This window comes from Oryx dammah, unplaced genomic scaffold (genome assembly GCF_014754425.2).
Source record: "Oryx dammah isolate SB20612 unplaced genomic scaffold, SCBI_Odam_1.1 HiC_scaffold_28, whole genome shotgun sequence".
NCBI lineage: Eukaryota > Metazoa > Chordata > Mammalia > Artiodactyla > Bovidae > Oryx > Oryx dammah.
Window position 1 is genome coordinate 52,607,268 of NW_024070212.1, and position 19,397 is coordinate 52,626,664.

The window sequence follows — 19,397 nt, forward strand, 5'->3', positions numbered from 1 at the left end:
CCAGGAGACTCCAAAATTAGCCAGTATGGCTGGCCCAGGCTGCTATCAAATTGCTGCTTTTTCTCTGGGTCCTCATGTGAGTGAAATTTTATGTGTGCCCTTTTAGACTGAGTCTCTATTTCCCAAAGTTCTGTGGGATTCCTGAATCTATGCCCTATTGACCTTCAAAATTAGATGCTCTGGGGCTCATCTTTCAGGTACTGGAGTCCTGTGTTCAAGAGCCTGAAGTGGGGCTCAGAACTCTCACTCCTGCAAGAGAACCTCTGCAAGATGATTATTCTCCAGTTTGAGGGTTCCCTCACTCATGGTGTATGGGATCTGATGATATTGTGATTTTGCCCCTCCTACCAATCTCCTTGTCATTCCCTCCTTATGTCTTTAATTATAGAAGACCTATTCTTATTTTCCCATCTTTTTCATTGATTGTTTCTCTGCAAGTAGTTTTGGTTTGGTGCGCTCATAAGTGGAAGAAAGCTCAGGGTCTTTCTAAAATTTCATCTTGGCTGTTCTCAAAAGTTATTTCTTAACTAAGCTTTCAAGAAATTGGTGTCAGGTTCTCAAATGACATGTCAGTGTGTCCATAGAGTTTAAGGCTGTATTTAAGTCTAATCTGAGAAAATTTGGGCAACAATGCATGAATTCTGCCTGTCTCCTCCCTTGTTTCCTTTCTTGCTTTGTTTGATTAATATGTTGTAAATGATAAGTTCTAAAGTTTATCTCCACCCTTCTTCATGAATGTAAAGTACTGGTGTCAATTTTAGGACAAAATGTGAAGTACAGTTTATGGTTAATAGAAGTGAAATTGAAAATGAAAGTAGGACAGGATTACTTTGGAATAGGTCTAATGCTAGGAATCCAGCTTCTTATTTTGATCAAAAAATGTACTGTTTATGTGGGAAACAAACCAAAACATTGATACAAGGGACAATTGAAACTTTTTATAAATTGCATATTGCCGGGGACCAGCCCTGGTGGATCCAGGGTAATTCAAAGGGGAGATGGCGTGGCTTCTTAGAAAGAATTATTTAATTAGAAATATAAGAGAGATTAGGAAAAAATAGTATAGTAGGAAAATTTAATGGAGAAAAGATCTGAATAACTTGGTTTACGCAAAAAGCTAATAAAACCTCAGAACAAGTGGTTTGCACCATCTATGGTAGGCCACCGGCGCCCACTTGAATAGCGGAGGGTGCCCCGCCTTAGGCTCCCTCTCGCATGGATCTTAGAAGCCAGGGCAAGTAAGTAGACTTGGGGAGCCTCTGCACTCCAGATGGGAATTCAGCCTGAAAAGGAGAGGGAGGGAGAGGGAGAAAAAGAGAGAGCGAGAGAGCTGACACGGGGTGGGGGGGGGGTGGCCAAATTTCCAAGAAACCAGTTTGAGAAGCTGGTCTGAGAAACTAGTCCATCCTTTATTGTTCAGAAATGCTTTTATATTTTTGGTTGTACATAGAGATCAATGGATAATACAAAATTATGCAGCGTCAGCAGCCCTGACTCTTATCAAGACCAGGCTTTCTCTCTGCATACCTAGTTGTATACAAAATCTTAGGTGATTTACATAATCTTCTGGCCAGAAGTCCAATTAGCATTTTACGGCCCTTTTCTGATAAGGGTCTGTCAACCAGAAAGCTTAATAGTGTTGTTCTTCCCAAAGTCTGGTGCCACTCTCAGAAAGCACTAAATAAAGTTACATTCTTACATAGCAAGGAAACAACAATTTATAACAATGAAAGTACAGTGATTTATAACAAAGAGAAAAGTAATTAACTCAAAAGTCTAGTGTTGCTAACATCAAAACTACTATATTCCTTTTTCTATATTCCAATTACATTGATTAATATCCTTCAGGTGTCTAAAAGATAAAGAATATGGAGGCCTGGCAGCAGTCGTAGACTCAACAGTGAAAACCTTCTACCAATATAATTCTTAGCTCTTTAGAAAAAGCTCTATGTCTTTAAGATGCTTTAAGCTTCATGCCTTTCACGGTTGGGGGGCTGTAAACAATTCACAAGTTGTAAAAGTCTGGGGGAACCTGTCAGGCAATTTAGAGAGCCATCAGAAGGATTTGAGCTGAAACATTCCTTTCATATGCAGGAGACCAGTTGGAGCTCTAAGTTAACTTCTTCCAGAGAAAGGTGGTAGGATAGACCCCCGTAATGTCAGAAGAGTATAGTATAGCAGACAGTAAACAGACAGATTTTGGTTTCGGGGTAGATGCACAGGCAGAGAACCCCTTGAGACCTGACTCACCTTGCCCATCAGGTCTCTCCACGTGACGTTGTCATTGGTGGGATCTCCTGTGCTGGCTCCCGGCAACATATAATATCAAGGTAAATGATGGTGAATTCTTTAAGTTTAAAACCTGAAGAAAGTTCATTTCCCCATCTCTCTTTTAGAGTGTCTCTTTTGAGATAGTTGGGCAAATGTACTTTCTCTATTTTTAAAACTATTCATGTTTCATGTGTACATCACTATAATTTGACCTCTGAATATAGAAATAAATGATCACTACCACAAATACACTTGTCATTCATCACTATACAGTTGATTCTCTTCACCAGTTTTGTCTACCCCCTGGCACCCTTTCCTGTTGTAATTGTCAATTGTTCACTGTATCTATGAGTTCATTTTGTTTTACTTTGTTTGCTTATTTGCTTTTTCTTTTTTGTCTCCTCATACGAGTGAAATAATATGGTATTTGTCTTTCTCCACTTGATCTATTTCATTCAGCATAATAGTGTCAAGGTCCATCAGTGTTGCAAATGTCAGAATTTCATTCTATTTTATGGCTGACTAGTATTTATTGTATTTATATATAAAACATATTTTTTGTCCATTTATTCATTGACAGGCACTTAGGTTGTTTCCATATCTTGACTATTGCAAATAAAACTGCAAAGAATATAGGGGTGCCTGTATCTTTTTTAGGTATTTCCTGGTGGCTCAGATGGTAAAGAGTCTGCCCATAATGTGGGAGGCCTGAGTCAATCCCTGGGTCCAGAAGATGCCCTGGAGAAGGAAATGGCAACTCACTCCAGTATTCTTGCCTGAAAAATCCCATGGATGGAGGAGCCTGACAGGATCACAGAGTGATCACACGACTGAGTGACTACACTTTTATTTCCTTTTGAGTTACTTTTCCTATTCTTTGGGTAAATAACCAGAAGTTGAATAGCTGGGATATATGGGGTAATGTTTAGGATCCTTCAAGCTAGGATTCAATACTACATGAACTGAGAACTTCCAGATGTACAGATTTAGAAAAGGCAGAGGAACCAGAGATCAAATTGCCAACATCTGTTGGATCATAGAAAAAGCAAGGGAATTCCAACAAAATATCTACTTTTGCTTCACTGACTATGCTAAAGCCTTTGAGTGTGTGGATCACAACAAATTTTGGAAAAATCTTAAAGCAATGGGAATACCAGACCACCTTATCTGCCTCCTGAGAAACCTGTATGCAGGTAAAGAAGCAACAGTTAGAACCAGACATGGAACAATGGACTGGTTCAAAATTGGGAAAGGAGTACATCAAGGCTGCATATTGTCACCCTGCTTATTTAACATACATGCCGAGTACGTCATATGAAATGCTGGGTTGGATGACTCACAAGCTGGAATCAAGACTGCTGGGAGAAATATCAATAATCTCTGATATATGAATGACACTAATGGCAGAAAGCAAAGAGGAACTAAAGAACCTCTTGATGAAGGTAAAAGAGGAGAATGAAAAAGCTCGCTTAAAACTCAACATTCAAAAAACGAAGATCATGGCATCCGGTCCCATCTCTTTATGGCAAATAGATCGAAAAAACATGGAAATACTGACAGGCTTATTTTCTTGGGCTCCAAAATTAGTGTAGACAGTGACTGCAACCATGAAATTAAAAGATGCTTGCTCCTTGGGAGGAAAACTATGACCAACCTAGACAGCATTTATAAAGCAGAGACATCATTTTGCAAAAAAAGTACATATAGTCAAAGCTATGGTTTTTCCAGTAGTCAGCTACAAATGTGAGAGTTGGACCCTAAAGAAGACTGAGCACCAAAGAATTGATGCTTTCAAATTATGGTGCTGGAGAAGACTGTCAAGAGTCCCTTGGACAACATGGAGATCTAATCAGTCAGTCCTAAAGGAAATCAATCCTGAACATTCATTGGAAGGACAGATGCTGAAACTGAAGCTCCAATACTTTGGCCACATGATGTGAAGAGCCAACTCACTCTGGAAATGACCCTGGGAAAGACTGAAGGAAGGAGGAGAAAGGGGCAACAGAGGATGAGGTGGTTCTATGGCACCACAGACTCAGTGGACATGAGTTTGAGCAAACTTTGGGCATTAGTGAAGGACAGGGAAGCCTGGCAAGCTGCAGTTCATGGGGTTGCAAAGAGTTGGACATGCCTGAGTGACTGAACAACAACAATGGTAGTTTTATTTCCAGGCTCCTTGACATCTCGGTGGTTTAACCTATGTTCAATTCTGGCTGTAATCATTTCTTCTCAGGGAGCTGAGATGTAAAATTATTCTTTCCCATGAGGGCAATTAGCCTAACAATGGATTACTCAGTTTCCATTTTAGCATGAGTTGAACACTATGAAGTAAGGCTCAGAAAGTTCAGCATGTAATAGCAAATTTTGCAGTTTTCATCATCTTATGGGAAAACAAGATCCCATTGATCTTAAGGAAACATGTACTGGCTAAAAAAATGCAGTGGAAAGGACTTATTTGCTTTGATATATAAATGAAACCATTTTATCCTTTCTAGTCATGTGTGTGTGTGTGTGTGTTAGTCAGTCATGTCTGACTCTGTGACTCCCATGGGATTGTAGCCCACCAGGCTTCTCTGTCCATGGAATTCTCCAGGCAAAAATACTGGAATGGGTATCCATTCATTTCTCCAGAGGACCATCCTGACCCAGAGATCGAATCCAGGTCTCCTGTATTGCGGGCAGATTCTTTACCATCTGATTACAGTCTACCTATATGTATGTTCTAGTGGTATTCATTACAACGCCATGGACTATGGCCCGCCAGGCTCCTCAGTCCTTGGGATACTAAGGCCATGCCCTGGAGTGGGTTGCCATGCCCTTCTCCAGGGGGTCTTCCCGACCCAGGGACTGAACCCAGTTTCTGTCATTGGAGGCAGATTCTTCACTGTTTAAGCCATGAGGGAACCCCATGCATGTACTAGGCCTGCTTATTCAATGACATAAAAATGTCCTCTTTTTAAATTGTTCTGAAGAGGAATTTCTTTAGGAGTTTTAATTCACCAGTAATATGAATGAATGGAATTTTCCCCTACATTTCACATCTCTTTTCAGATGGCCAAGATTACTCTCTGTAGAGAAATTTTGGCATGTTGATTGTGAATAACTCAATTCACAATAGGTATAAAACTGTTCTTTTAGGAAAATACTTATACATCAATAATAAACACCTGAGAATCTTGAAAATTATGTATTCCATTATAACCAGCATTTCTAGCTCATTGCTAGAATTGTAGTTTATTATTTTTATACTTTTTTGTCAATAGTGAATATTTTTCAATGATTTTGAATTCCTTTATAATCATAGTAGAATCATAGAAGAACACACACAACTGGAAAGTACTTTTCCTTTGAAAAAGAGAAATCATTTATTTCAAAAGAAAATTTTCTGCTAGGTGATGGGTATTGGAATCCATTGTCATATATTTGCTGCTACTGCTGCTAAGTCACTTCAGTCATGTCTGACTCTGTGTGACCCCATAGACAGCAGCCCATCAGGTTCCCCCATCCCTGGGATTCTCCAGGCAAGAACACTGGAGTGGGTTGCTAGGTAAGTATTAATGACATTACATAATACCTGTCATATAGCGTGTCCAATGTACATGGATGAATTATCTTAATAAAATTGCTTACATAAAAAGGAGGCTTCAATGAGGGATTTTATTTGTCCTTTTGGTTTGGACAGAAGCCAGGGGCAAGTAATGAAGCTTCAGGTATAATAATGATGTTTGATTCTAGTGAGCAAGTAAGAGACAAATATTCAAGTCAATGGCAGATTGTAATTGAAAAATGTATTTCCTCCATGTGGTAATTAACATTAAAATATTTCAAATAATAGTGTGCTGTGTACGTTTAGATGCTGACTTCAATTAATACCCATAGGGTGGTTAATAGAATGTGAATTGACCAAATCTAGAATATAACATTTTAGATAAGGTGATTTTTGTACAGGAAGTCTTTTCTGAATTAAGACAAAGAGTTTGTTAAGGGGTATGAGTCAATAGTAATAATGAAATCAGTGTTGCTTAAGACATGTGATATGTTGGGAAAACTGAGCAGATCCCAATCCTCTTGTATGAACAGGACATAAGGTAGGGAGGGGCCATGGCTCCTCCGCATCCCAGAGAAGACCCAGCCCTTGATAGAACTTCAAGGCCAGAGGATCTGCCATAACTGGTAACCATGGACCAGGTGTTTGCTTCATAGAGCAGGGCTTCCCCAGACTGCAGATTGGTTGTTTAAATGTTCTTGCCTGTGTTACACTCAATGCTCGTACAATTAGCAGAAAAAAAAATCTGAGCCTGAGAAGACCAAATGACCGTACTTGACACTTTCTTACTAGTCCTGCTTCCTTAAGAAGCTATTTCCCATATTCTTAAAGAGAAGTCTCTTTTCCAATCTGTGTGTTAAGCTTCTGTTTTTAATTTTAATAACTATTTATATTTCAATAAGTAAGAATTTCTACAAAGTATAAAAGTCACAGAGGAATGTGTCATGCAATGTTAGTTATCCTCTCATGTCTTACATCAAATATGCAGATCCATTCCTATTGTGCTCATGGATAGCAATTTCTTCTGTGTTTTCCAAAGATAGATGATAATATATGCACATATTCATTATTTTTCCATTCAGTAATACAACTATACACACTTTCTACATCTTGAGATTTTCTCATGTTAGCACAAATAGAGTTTCCCTTTTCAATTCAGTGACTGTAGAGTATTCCTGTGTAAGTGTGTCTCAGGATTTATCTCACTACTGTGTGACAGAGGGACTTTAAAGTTGTTTCCTCTTCTGGAATTATAGCAATCCTGCAGCAATATACTGCTACATATGTCATTTTTAACTTGGGTAAATAAATCTGCAAGATAAATTGCTAAAGGTGGACTTCTGTATCAGCAGTATTTTCATTTAAATATTTGGTACATATTTGCACCAATTTTCACTCTCCCTAGCATTTATCAGAGACCCCCATTTCCTGGTACCCCTGCCAGCCAGTGTCTTGTCCAAACTCTTCTTTTTGGACCATCTGGGAGGTGACATAGGTCCCTCCTATTTTTACCTTGTACACCATTTATAATCAGTAAAGTTAAACACAATTTCTCTTGTATATTTCTGCCCATTTAAAAACGTCTTTGTTGCTTTTTCTGCACAGATTTATAAGGGCTCATTATAACTTAAAGAATTGATCTCCATGACTGTATTACAGACTGCAAATATTCTTCCTCTTCTCATTTGTTTCTTGCTTTTCTTAACACTTTTCTAGAATTAATCATTATCTTCCAAGTTGTTTTCTATTTCTTAAAATTAACTAATCAGAATTCCTTTTTTTTTCTTTTTTGCATAATAGGTCCTGGTACTCACTTTGGTAATAACTTTAATAATTTTTGCTAGTCAGTTTTTATTTTTAAGCTCCTCCTGAACAAAACTATAATGATAAACATATTTTAAAAATGAACTGTAGTGTAACACTACTAAAGCATAAGAAGCCTTTCAAAATATACTTGGTAGGGTTTCTCAGCCCCTTTCATATGATCACTGAGAAGTTTTAGTCCCACACCAAGTGCTCTATAAGCCCCAGTGGATATTGCAATTAATGTCATGCTAGCCATATCAAGGACATTTGAAATGGACTTATTTTCAGTTGTTTCAATATCTTCTTTTAGCTAATCTATCTCTTTATTTAGCTCCTCAGCTTCCTTTTTAAATCCTTCTGTAAGTATTTCTTTTTGCATCTGTGAAAAAGGAGATTCCCCTTTTGAAAATACCCCAGATTAGCATTCTGTATCAAACAGCTACAGGTGATATGCATGTGTGTCTATTTCTCTAATACCTTAGATGCTTTTTGATATTAGTCTAATATTTGCAAACATTTGTACCAGGGAAGAGAGAACATCCAGGGTTTGTAGCTTCTCATGTTCCCTCAAGACCATCTTTCTGGACACAGAGGACTTGGGCCTAGCTCATGCCTCAAAACTACCCCAAGAAGGGGTTCCAGCCCTAAGAATACACTTTGGGAGAATATGTGAGTGAATTCTAAATATTTGTCAGTTTCATGGAGGTAGAATGACCAAACATATGTCACCAAAATGGTACTCCTGACTTGCTTTAGAACTCTGGCCATCAAACTCCAGACAGACAAAGAATGCGTTTACTCTACGTGTGTAAAATGAATCAGGCAGACGTGGAAACAAATATAGTGTTTCAGAGTTTAGTATCCTGTATTTCATACCAGCACAATCTGATACCTTCAGGAGCAGATGGAACTATTCCAGGTCTCTGATGGTTGTCCCCCAAATTCTAAGGGCTCTAAGACTAAGTTCCTATTCACATGTGAACAAATGTGATGCTGTAATCACCATGAACAGGGGCCATGTTATTGGTCCCATTCAAACACGAACACTACAGAAGGTGCCAAGACTTACAGAGGTAAACCAATTTACATCTCTTTGATGTTAAAGTGAATCCTATATGTTTGTATTTCCTTCTGGGATCTGACTTAAGGTCAAATTCCTGTCTCTTTATTGCTGAGGAGTTAGGGGTTCCCCATCAGGCCCCGCCCAGGCCCTTCTAGACTTATCTTCAGCTTGTGCTCCAGCATCGTTTCCTGCTCTCTCAGAAGGTTTTCTCTTTCTCTTTCCATCTTCTCTTGCAGTTGGGCCAAGTTTTCTTTGAAGCTTCTATCTTGTGCCTCCATTTTTTTTTGTTCCTCTTCATTCTGTTTCTCTCTTAGCAACTCCTGTTCCCTCTTAGCTACATCCTTTTTGGCACACTCAGCTCTTCCAAAAGAGTTTTAAAGAGGGAACAATTATGCTGATCTGTCACCTTCTTTGCTCAGAGATGAAGTGGCTTTAATCCTGTGGGAAGGAGTCTGACTGTTCCTGCTATCACATCAGACATGTTTCAGCCCATGATGTAGAAGCACTCATAGGATGTACATGCAACCCAAACTCCCCCGTTTATTTCCACATGTAGCAGAGAGATTCCATGGAAGAAGAGGAAGCTCTGGTGTCAGGAAGTATTTGTTCCCACATCTGACAAATGGCAGCACAAAAGCCACCTTCCTCTTTGAGAGCTCAGTCCTCCCCTGTACCTGCCATGGCCTTGTCCCCATCAGTGAGGGCCTGGTCTGCCTGCAGGATGGCGTCCTCTGCTCCTCCCTGTGACTGCAGGAAGCTCTGGAGGACCTCGTTGGCCCGAGGAAAAAACAAGGAGCAAAGACTCAGCAGGCAGCAAAGATGTAGTGTCTTGCTATGAAAATTGTTGTTCAGTAAACCTACAGAATGGATTCTGTAAATTCTCCATCCTTTGTAGGCTCCCCAAATTCTGAAAGAGATGGGAATACCAGACCACCTGACCTGCTTCTTGAGAAACCTATATGCAGGTCAGGAAGCAACAGTTAGAACTGGACATGGAACAATAGACTGGTTTCAATAGGAAAAGGAGTACGTCAAGGCTGTATATTGTCACCCTGTTTATTTAGCTTCTATGCAGAGTACATCATGAGAAACGCTGGGCTGGAAGAAGCACAAGGTGGAATCAAGATTGCTGAGAGAAATATCAATAACCTCAGATATGCAGATGACACCACCCTTATGGCAGAAAGTGAAGAAGAACTAAAAAGCTTCTTGATGAAAGTGAAAGAGGAGAGTGAAAAAGTGGGCTTAAAGTTCAACATTCAGAAAACGAAGATCATGGCATCTGGTCCCATCACTTCATGGGAAATAGATGGGGACACAGTGGAAACAGTGGGTGACTTTATTATTTGGGGCTCCAAAATCACTGCAGATGGTGATTAGAGCCATGAAATTAAAAGACGCTTACTCCTTGGAAGAAAAGTTATGACCAACCTAGATAGCAGGTTGAAAACCAGAGATATTACTTTGCCAACAATGGTCCAGCTAGTCAAGGCTATGGTTTTTCCAGTGGTCATGTATGGATGTGAGAGTTGGACTGTGAAGAAGGCTGAGCACCAAAGAATTGATTCTTTTGAATTGTGGTGTTGGAGAAGACTCTTGAGAGTCCCTTGGACTGCAAGGAGATCCAACCAGTCCATTCTGAAGGAGATCAGCCCTGTGTGTTCTTTGTAAGGAATGATGCTAAAGCTGAAAGTGCAGTGCTTTGACCACCTCATGCGAAGTGTTTACTCATTGGAAAAGACTCTGATGCTGGGAGGGATTGGGGCAGGATGAGATAGCTGGATGGCATCACTGACTCGACTTAATGTCAGTCTGAGTGAACTCCGGGAGATGGTGATGGACTGGAGGCCTGGCGTGCTGCGATTCATGGGGTCGCAAAGAGTCGGACACGACTGAGCGACTGAAGTGAACTGAACTGAAATGAACTGAAATGGTTACAGACACTATAATTCTGTACAGGTCTACAAACTCCCATCATCCATTGTTGACAACTGCCATATCTGCATGTTCTTTTTCTCTTGACTAATGCTCATCTACTGTTTCTTTATTAGGGCATCACTTATGCCTACTTCAACTTGACCTTTCTACTTCATCTTCCTGGATGTTTTCCTAAGCTGTATTCTGAGTTCTCAATGGATGTCAAGAACTCACAGCTACCCCACCAGCAAACCACTTGCTGGCTGTGTTGTCTTAAGCACATTAGGAGTTTCTCTGTACATCATAGCTCTCAATTTTATTATGGCATGACAGCAGTACCTAGTTCATTATTCTGAGGACTAAGCTCACTTTCTAGGCAGTATAGTGGAGTGGAAAGATCCTGAGTTCACCCCCAAAGTCACAACTGTTTACAAAACAACCACTGGTGAAAAACATGGAACCTATCAGAAGAGATCTCCTACGAATGGTGATGAAAAGGAAGAACCACGGTGAGATGAGTAGGAGTGGTGGAGTGGTATGAAGTGTATGAAGTCAAATTTCAGGCCCGCATGTGGGCTATTCACGATTGAGAGGATAATTATAACCCTAAACATTTTCCAAGGAGTGAGAGTTCCTAGATCTCTATTGTCACCCACCCCTCCACCACAGCCATGGATCTAGCCACCAGGAAGACAATCCTCAAGAACTTTGCTTTGAAGGCCAGTGGGGCTGACTTTCAGCAGTCCCAGAGGGCTTGGGGAAGGAAGAATCTTAGCCCTTACAGGGTGTACACTAAATGTCACATGTCCCAGGACCCAGAGAATAAGTGGTAATTTGATAGGAGCCTGGGTCGCACCTCCCTGCAGGGTGGGGTCTGAGCTGGGGGGATTCATTCTTGTTATTTAATGGAAGTGTGCTTGGAAGGTCAAGTTTAGGAGCAAACTTTCCCAGAGCTGCAGCCAGGGGTCAAGTCAGCTGCTCTGGCTCAACCCTAGGGCTCCTCCTGCATCTGGCTCCTCTGGAAACGCAACTCTTTTATCAGAAGCTGAAAAGCCAGCAAGTTATTAAAGGCCATTCAGGTATTGGTGGGGATTATAAGAAATGAAATCAAAATGGAAAGAACACTGATTTAAAAAAAAAAAAAAAAAAACAGAGGCAGGAAAGTGAAAGTGAAGTCGCTCAGTCACGTCCGACTCTTAGCGAGCCCATGGACTGCAGCCTACCAGCCTCCTCTGTCCATGGGATTTTCCAGGCAAGAGTACTGGAGTGGGGTGCCATTGCCTTCTCCAATATATACCTTATAGGATATGCCATAATCTCCATCCCTTTAGTCTACCTTTGTCTTTATATTTAAAGTGGTTTTCTTGTACACAACAGATAATTGAGTTTTGTGTTTTTAATCCATTCTGACAGTTTCTGTCTTTTAATTGGTGTATTTAAACCATTGATATTGAAATTGATGACTGATATAGTAGGATTAATATCTACCTTACTTTATATTTTTCGCTATTCATTGCCCATATCTTTGTCACTATTTTATCTTTCACTCCTTTTCTAACTTTTGGTTTTAATTATGCATTTTATATGACCCCATTTTCTATCCTTTCTTAGCATAGCAATTATACCTCTTAAAAAAAAAACTTTTTTAAACTTTTTGCCCTAGAGATTGCAATATACATTTCTAACCAATCCATGTTCAGTGTCAAATAACACTATACCACATCACCAATAGCACAAGCACCTTAAAATAACAAAATATTCCAAATTTTTCTCTCTGGTCTTTTGTATCATTGCTATAATTCATTTCACTCATACATACTCTTCAGTCTTCAACTACATTGGTGCTATTATTGTTTTAATAAATTGTTGTATGTTAGATCAACTTAGAACAAGAGAAATATACTTTTATTTTCTTGCCATTTATTCCTCCTTCAGTGCTCTTCCAGTCTTTATATAGATCCAAATTTCTGATATATCATTTTCCTCCTCTGAAGAACTTTAAACATTTCTTACAAATCAGGGTTCCTGGTGACAGATTCCCTCAATTTTTGCTTGTCTGAGGAAGTACTTATTTCTCTTTCACTCAGAAGAATAATTTCAGTAGATACAGAATTCTAATTTGGTGTTGCCATTTCTTTCAAGATTTTAATTATTTCACTCCACTCTTTTCTTGCTTGTATGCTTTCAAAGGAGACATCTGATATAATTCTTACCGTAGTGCTTCTGTGAGTAAAATAAAATCTCTTTGGCTTATTTCAAGAGTTTCTCTTTGTGTTTGATTTTCTGCAGTTGAATATGATGTGATTTTCAATTTGAGAAATTTCTATTGACACACCTCCAAATTCACTGAGTCCATCATAATCAGGTTCAGTCTACTGCTGAACCCACCAAAGACATTCTTCATTCTGTCAGCATGGTTTTCGTTTCTTGTATCTCCTTACAATTGTGGGAGTTTCCATTTCTCTCCCTACATTACTCACTTGTTCATTCACGTTTTCCTCTTTCTCCATTCGATTTCTTAGCATATTAATCACAGTAATTTTAAATTTAGCTGTCTGATAATTTGCAATTTTCTGCCATGTCTGAGTCTGGTTCTGATACTTGATTTGATGCTTCAGACTGCTTTTGTGCCTTTTAGCATGTCTAGTAACTTTTTGTTGAAAGCTGGCATAGTTTAATATTTTGAAGGACCTGAGGTAAATATGTCTATAGTGTGAGGTTTTATGTTAACTGTCTACAGGTTAGATTGTGTTTACCACTTGTTTTGGCTGCTGTGTCAGGAAATAAAATTTCATTACTGTTAATGTTTTTGTCTCTCTGCTATCTTTTGTTTTCCCTAGAAGAGTGGTCCCCAAACTTTTTGGAACCAGGGACTGGTCTTATGGAAAACAATGGGAGTGGAGGTAGAGGATAGCTCAAGTGGTGATACTAGTGATGGGGAGTGGCAATGAAGCTTCCCTTTCTTGCCCTGCAGCTCACCTCCTGCTGTGCAGCCAAGTTCCTAACAGGCCATGGACTAGAACCAGTCGGCAGCAGGGGGTGGGGTGTACTGGGGACCCCTGCCTGCCCTACATAACTTTTCTACCACCATCTAAATCTGTATGTCTCCCCAAATATCATATGTTGAAAAACTTATGCCCAATGGGCTGGTTCTGGTGGTGGGGCCTTTAGGAAGCAATTAATTCATGAGCACAGAACAATCATGAACGAGTGTAATGCTTATATAAACTCATACCACATACCATGCCCATACCATACCCTTGCTATGGTGGTTACATTTTAAGTCTTTTGAAGAATTTTCATACTGTCACAGTGGCTCTATCAATTTACATTCCCACCGATAGAGTACATACAAATGCTACATTTAAAAAATCTTTTGTGTTCATTTTAAAGGTATTGTTACTCTGTAGATAATTCTGGTTGACATTTTTCAGTCAAAACTTTAATAAAGATGTTATTCCACTTTTTCTTAGCTTGTATAATTCTTAGCAATGTTTCTTTCCAAGCCTAGTTTTTGTTCTTCTGTATGTAATGTTTCTTTCTTCACTACTTGTCTTTAAGATTTTCTCTTCATAATTGGCTTTTACTACTAGTCTGTGGGGTGCAAGGCCATATTTATCTTATATTTGTTTTGTTTGGGGTTCTGTGAACCTTTGATTGGTCATTTGTCTCTTTTATTAATTTTGGGAAATTTTCTCAAGTATTTTTCCTGCCTCTTTCTTTACTTCTTCTGTTTTTATTTTTCCAGTTATGTGCACAAGAAACCTTTTGGCATTGTACTGGGGGATATCCTAAACTACTGAAGGCTCAGAATATTTTTTTCTCTCTATTTCTGTGTTTCCATGTATTTAATAACTATTGATCTATCTCAGATTGTATGGTTCTTTCCACCAATTTCTTCATATATTTTCTGTTAATTCGTTTAAAAGAATTCTTAGTCATTGATATTGTGCTTTACTTTTATCGGATTTCCACTTAACACTATTAATAGCATGCAGTCTTTAAAAACTTTTAATATGTTCATGTGTGTTATTCATCTTTCCAGTAGATCTTTCAACATAGTAATAGTGATTTCAAAGGCCCTGATTCTTCCACATTAGGTTTATTTCTGATATTGTTTCTGTTCTTTGTCTTATCTCATTATGAGGCATAGTTTTAACGGGTTTTTTTTTTGTTTGTTTGTTTGTGTTGGTTTGTTTCTTGTTTTTGCTTGACTCCATTTTTATTGTATGCTTCAGTTCAGTTCAGTTCAGTTGCTCAGTCATGTCCGACTCTTTGCGACCCCATGAATCACAGCATGCCAGGCCTCCCTGTTCATCACCATCTCCCGGAGTTCGCTCAGACTCACGTCCATCGAGTCAGTGATGCCATCCAGCCATCTCATCCTCTGTCATCCCCTGTTCCTCCTGCCCGCAATCCCTCCCAGCATCAGAGTCTTTTCCAATGAGTCAACTCTTTGCATGAGATGGCCAAAGTACTGAAGTTTCAGCTTTAGCATCATTTCTTGCAAAGAAATCCCAGGGTTGATCTCCTTCAGAATGGATTGGTTGGATCTCCTTGCAGTCCAAGGGACTCTCAAGAGTCTTCTCCAACACCACAGTTCAAAAGCAGCAATTCTTCGGTGCTCAGCCTTCTTCACATTCCAACTCTCACATCCATACATGACCACAGGAAAAACCATAGCCTTGACTAGATGGACCTTAGTCGGCAAAGTAATGTCTTTGCTTTTGAATATGCTATCTAGGTTGGTCATAACTTTTCTTCCAAGGAGTAAGCGTCTTTAATTTCATGGCTGCACTCACCATCTGCAGTGATTTTGGAGCCCCCAAAAATAAAGTCTGACAGTGTTTCTACGGTTTCCCCATCTACTTCCCATGAAGTAATGGGACCGGATGCCATGATCTTCCTTTTCTGAATGTAGAGCTTTAAGCCCACTTTTTCGCTCTCCTCTTTCACTTTCATCAAGAGGCTTTTTAGCTCCTCTTCATTTCTGCCATAAGGGTGGTGTCATCTGCATATCTGAGGTTATTGATATTTCTCCCGCAGTCTTGATTCCAGCTTCTGTTTCTTCCAGTCCAGCGTTTCTCATGATGTACTCTGCATAGAATTTAAATAAGCAGGGTGACAATATACAGCCTTGACATACTCCTTTTCCTATTTGGAACCAGTCTGTTGTTCCATGTCCAGTTCTAACTGTGGCTTCCTGACCTGCATACAGATTTCTCAAGAGGCAGGTTAGGTGATCTGGTATTCCCATCTCTCTCAGAATTTTCCACAGTTTATTGTGATCCACACTGTCAAAGGCTTTGGCATAGTCAAGAATGCAGAAATAGATGTTTCTCTGGAACTCTCTTGCTTTTTCCATGATCCAGCAGATGTTGGCAATTTGATCTCTGGTTCCTCTGTTTTTTCTAAAACCAGCTTGAACATCAGGGAGTTCACAGTTCACATATTGCTGAGGTCTGGCTTGGAGAATTTTGAGCATTACTTTACTAGCATGTGAGATGAGTGCAATTGTGTGGTAGTTTGAGCATTCTTTTGCATTTCCTTTCTTTGAAATTGGAATGAAAACTGACCTTTTCCAGTCCTATGGTCACTGCTGATATTTCCAAATTTGCTGCCATATTGAGTGCAGCACTTTCACAGCATCATCTTTCAGGATTTGAAAGAGCTCAATGGGAATTTCATCGCCTCCATTAGCTTTGTTTGTAGTGATGCTTTCTAAGGCCCACTTGACTTCACTTTGTATGCTTAGCACCGTAAAAATAAAAAAAAAAAAGTGGATATCGAGATAATAAGATTTATATCTGAAAAATAGCACAACCTCTATTTTGGTTCGGGTGATTGTGGGGGGCATTTATTCAGTGTAGCAATTCACCTGTACTGAGTTTTGTTGTTGCTACACTACATCAAGTCCACCAGAAGCTTCACATTCCTCCAGGGGAATTCTACTATCTGTAGTGGAAGACCTGAAGCACCAGCAGATGCTTTTAGTTTTCCTGTTCCACCCTCAACCTTTAGCAGACCCTGCATACTTGTCTTGTGGGCAGTCTCTGTGCTCTTGACCTATTCCAATGGTAGACAGCTGTTTTTGTTTCTTGTTTTTATTTACTCACTGCAAGGCTTTGTTGAATGCCTGCATTCTCTCAGGTTTTCCAGGTAAATCTGTTGCACATCAAACCTTGAAAAGCTCAGTCAGTCTGCCCAACAAAGGTTATTGCATATCTCCTGCCCTGCATCTACTATTTCTTATGATACTTGATGGAGGTCAATGGAAGATTGTATATGAGTATGTGTGAATTTCTCTGATGTCAAGGTTTATTGGGGATTCTGGCCATTGTGCAATATGCAGGAAGTTTATTAAAATTTTTGTTATTCTAATATCTATAATCAGATAAAAGATAACTTGTTTATGTGGCTCATCTTCTCAAAAGGGATTGCAACTCTTTGAAATTTTATCTTCTTGCTTTGTGACCTCATTTGAGATGGGTTTTAAAAGCATGATTTTATACATTATTTGGACCTTTTTTTCTTTTCAGATTGAAGCAATGTTCTCTTGAGTCATTTTGGATTCTTAGTAGTTTGAAACATGGATCTCATTTCTCTCGATTAGTCGCTCTAGCTTTACCAATTTCATAAACTACCAATTTTACAAACAGTTTGGTTGCTTTGACTCTGCTATTATATACTGGCTTTCTACTTCATTAAGTCTGTTTTGCTTTTATTTTGGTTTCGTCTACTTTTTCCTCATTTGGATCACTGGAAGAGGTTGATACTTTGTTTTCTACTTTAATTCTTTACTAGTTTATGGCTTGAGGATATGAATTTCACTGAAATTAGTGATTTAATTGCATCTTGAAGTCTGAAATATAGTATTATCAGTATTGCTCATTTAAAAACTATTTTATATTTTTCAAAATAAATTTTTTGTGACCTATATATTATGTAGAATTATAATATAAAAATATAAGAATCTTCAGTTATCTTTTTGTCACTGTATTATAACATTGAAAGTGAAAGTGTTAGTTGCTCAGTTGTGTCCAGCTCTTTGCAAACTCATGTACTATATAGCCTGCCAGGCTCCTTTGTCCATGGGATTCTCCAGGCAAGAATAGTGGAATGGGCAGCCATTCCCTTCTCCAGGTGATCTTCCCAGCCCAGGGATTGAACCTGGGTCTCCTGCATTTCAGGCAGACTCTTTACCATCTGAGCCACCAGGGAATATTTTTTTAACATAGTATTATGGTAAATTGGTATACTCTGCTTGACTAATTTGTTAACCTGAAAAAATATGTTTTCTACAGTGTTTGATCACAATTATCAACATTTAAATATTTATTTGTTCAATTTGCTAATTATCCTCTTCAAATCTTTGGGCTTCTCTGGTGGCTCAGATGTTAAAGAATTTGCCTACAATGCAGGAGATATGGGTTGAACCTTTGGGTCAGGAAGATTCCCCTGGAGAAGAAAATGGCAACCCACACCAGTATTCGTGCCTGGAGAATTCCATGGACAGAGGAGCCTGATGAGTTACAGTCCATGGAGCTGCAAAGAGTCAGACATGACTGAGCAACTAACACTTTACCTCACCTCATGACTTCAACACCGTTACTGATTTTGTGTGTTGGTTCTATTAATTAATCTCTGATGTGGGATAAGTGTGTCCTTAAAGTTGTGACTTTCCCTATTCTTTCAGTTCTGCCATTTCTCAATTTATTGGAAGCCATTTTATAAAGTGAAAGTCATTCAGTTGTGTCTGACTCTTTGTGACTCCATGGACTGTATAGTCCATGGAATTCTCCAGGCCAGAATACTGGAGTGGGTAGCCTTTCCCTTCTCCAGGGGATCTTCCTGACCCAAGGATCAAACCCAGGTCTCCCACATTGCAGGTGGATTCTGTACCAACTGAGTCACAAGGTACATACAAAGACAACAATATTATGTCTTCTATAAAGCTGAAATTTTCTTCAATTTTCTGCATGCCTATAGACAGGCATTTCTGCTCTTCAAATCTATTTTAATATGCTGCTGTATGTATTACTCACACACACTATAATCTGTTTTCATATAACGCTTGTAGATACTTTGGAAATAGTGTATATCATGTTCCAGAGCCAAACATATCTAAGTGGCCTTACAGTCCTCATCTAGAAACACAAATCTTTGTACCCTCACTGACAACAACAAAACGTTGATGAAAACAAGAGAGGAGATCCAGAGAGACAGAACAAGACCAAGAGCAAGAGAGAGAAAAAAATTTTTTTCTTGGATCCAGGTAACTGAGAAATGATTAACTTTGTCGGTTTCAGGTCATATGCCTAAAGTGAAGTGAAGTTGCTCAGTCATGTCCGACTCTTTGCAAACGCATGGACTGTAGCTTACCAGGCTCCTCCCTCCATGGGATTCTCCAGGCAAGAGTACTGGAGTGGGTTGCCATTTCCTTCTCCAGGGGATCTTCCCAACCCAGGGATCGAACCTGGGTCTCCCTCATTCCAGGCAGATGCTTTAACCTCTGAACCACCAGAGAAGCCCCTAATCTCCCCCTAAATCAATCTTGGTGGCTCAGGAATTATAGGCCACAGGAATTTTCCACGCTTGGATTCATGTCTTGAATCTACTCAGTGTAGTCTCAGAATTCTAGAAAAATCTGTCCCTGATATTGTCACATGCACCTTTACAGTTACAACATGCTCTGCAGCTCCAAAGACCGTATCATTTTATTTTACAAAATAAGCATATGGCAATCGGACTAAGGATTTTTATACTATTCTAGCTGATTTTGCAATAGAGAAG

General features: G+C 39.3%; 1 protein-coding gene, 1 non-coding gene and 1 pseudogene across 2 annotated transcripts in view; all 3 read right to left on the reverse strand.

Annotated features, from left to right (window-relative positions):
• The window catches only part of LOC120856892 (guanylate-binding protein 1-like), a 285,120-nt gene that overhangs the window by 131,915 nt on the left and 133,808 nt on the right, over nt 1–19,397 (reverse strand). The gene's annotated exons all lie outside the window — the stretch shown is intronic.
• The window catches only part of LOC120855397, a 169,960-nt pseudogene that overhangs the window by 41,046 nt on the left and 109,517 nt on the right, over nt 1–19,397 (reverse strand).
• TRNAF-GAA lies at nt 17,754–17,825 on the reverse strand. Its single transcript has one exon. It is a non-coding gene; the product is annotated as a tRNA-Phe (tRNA).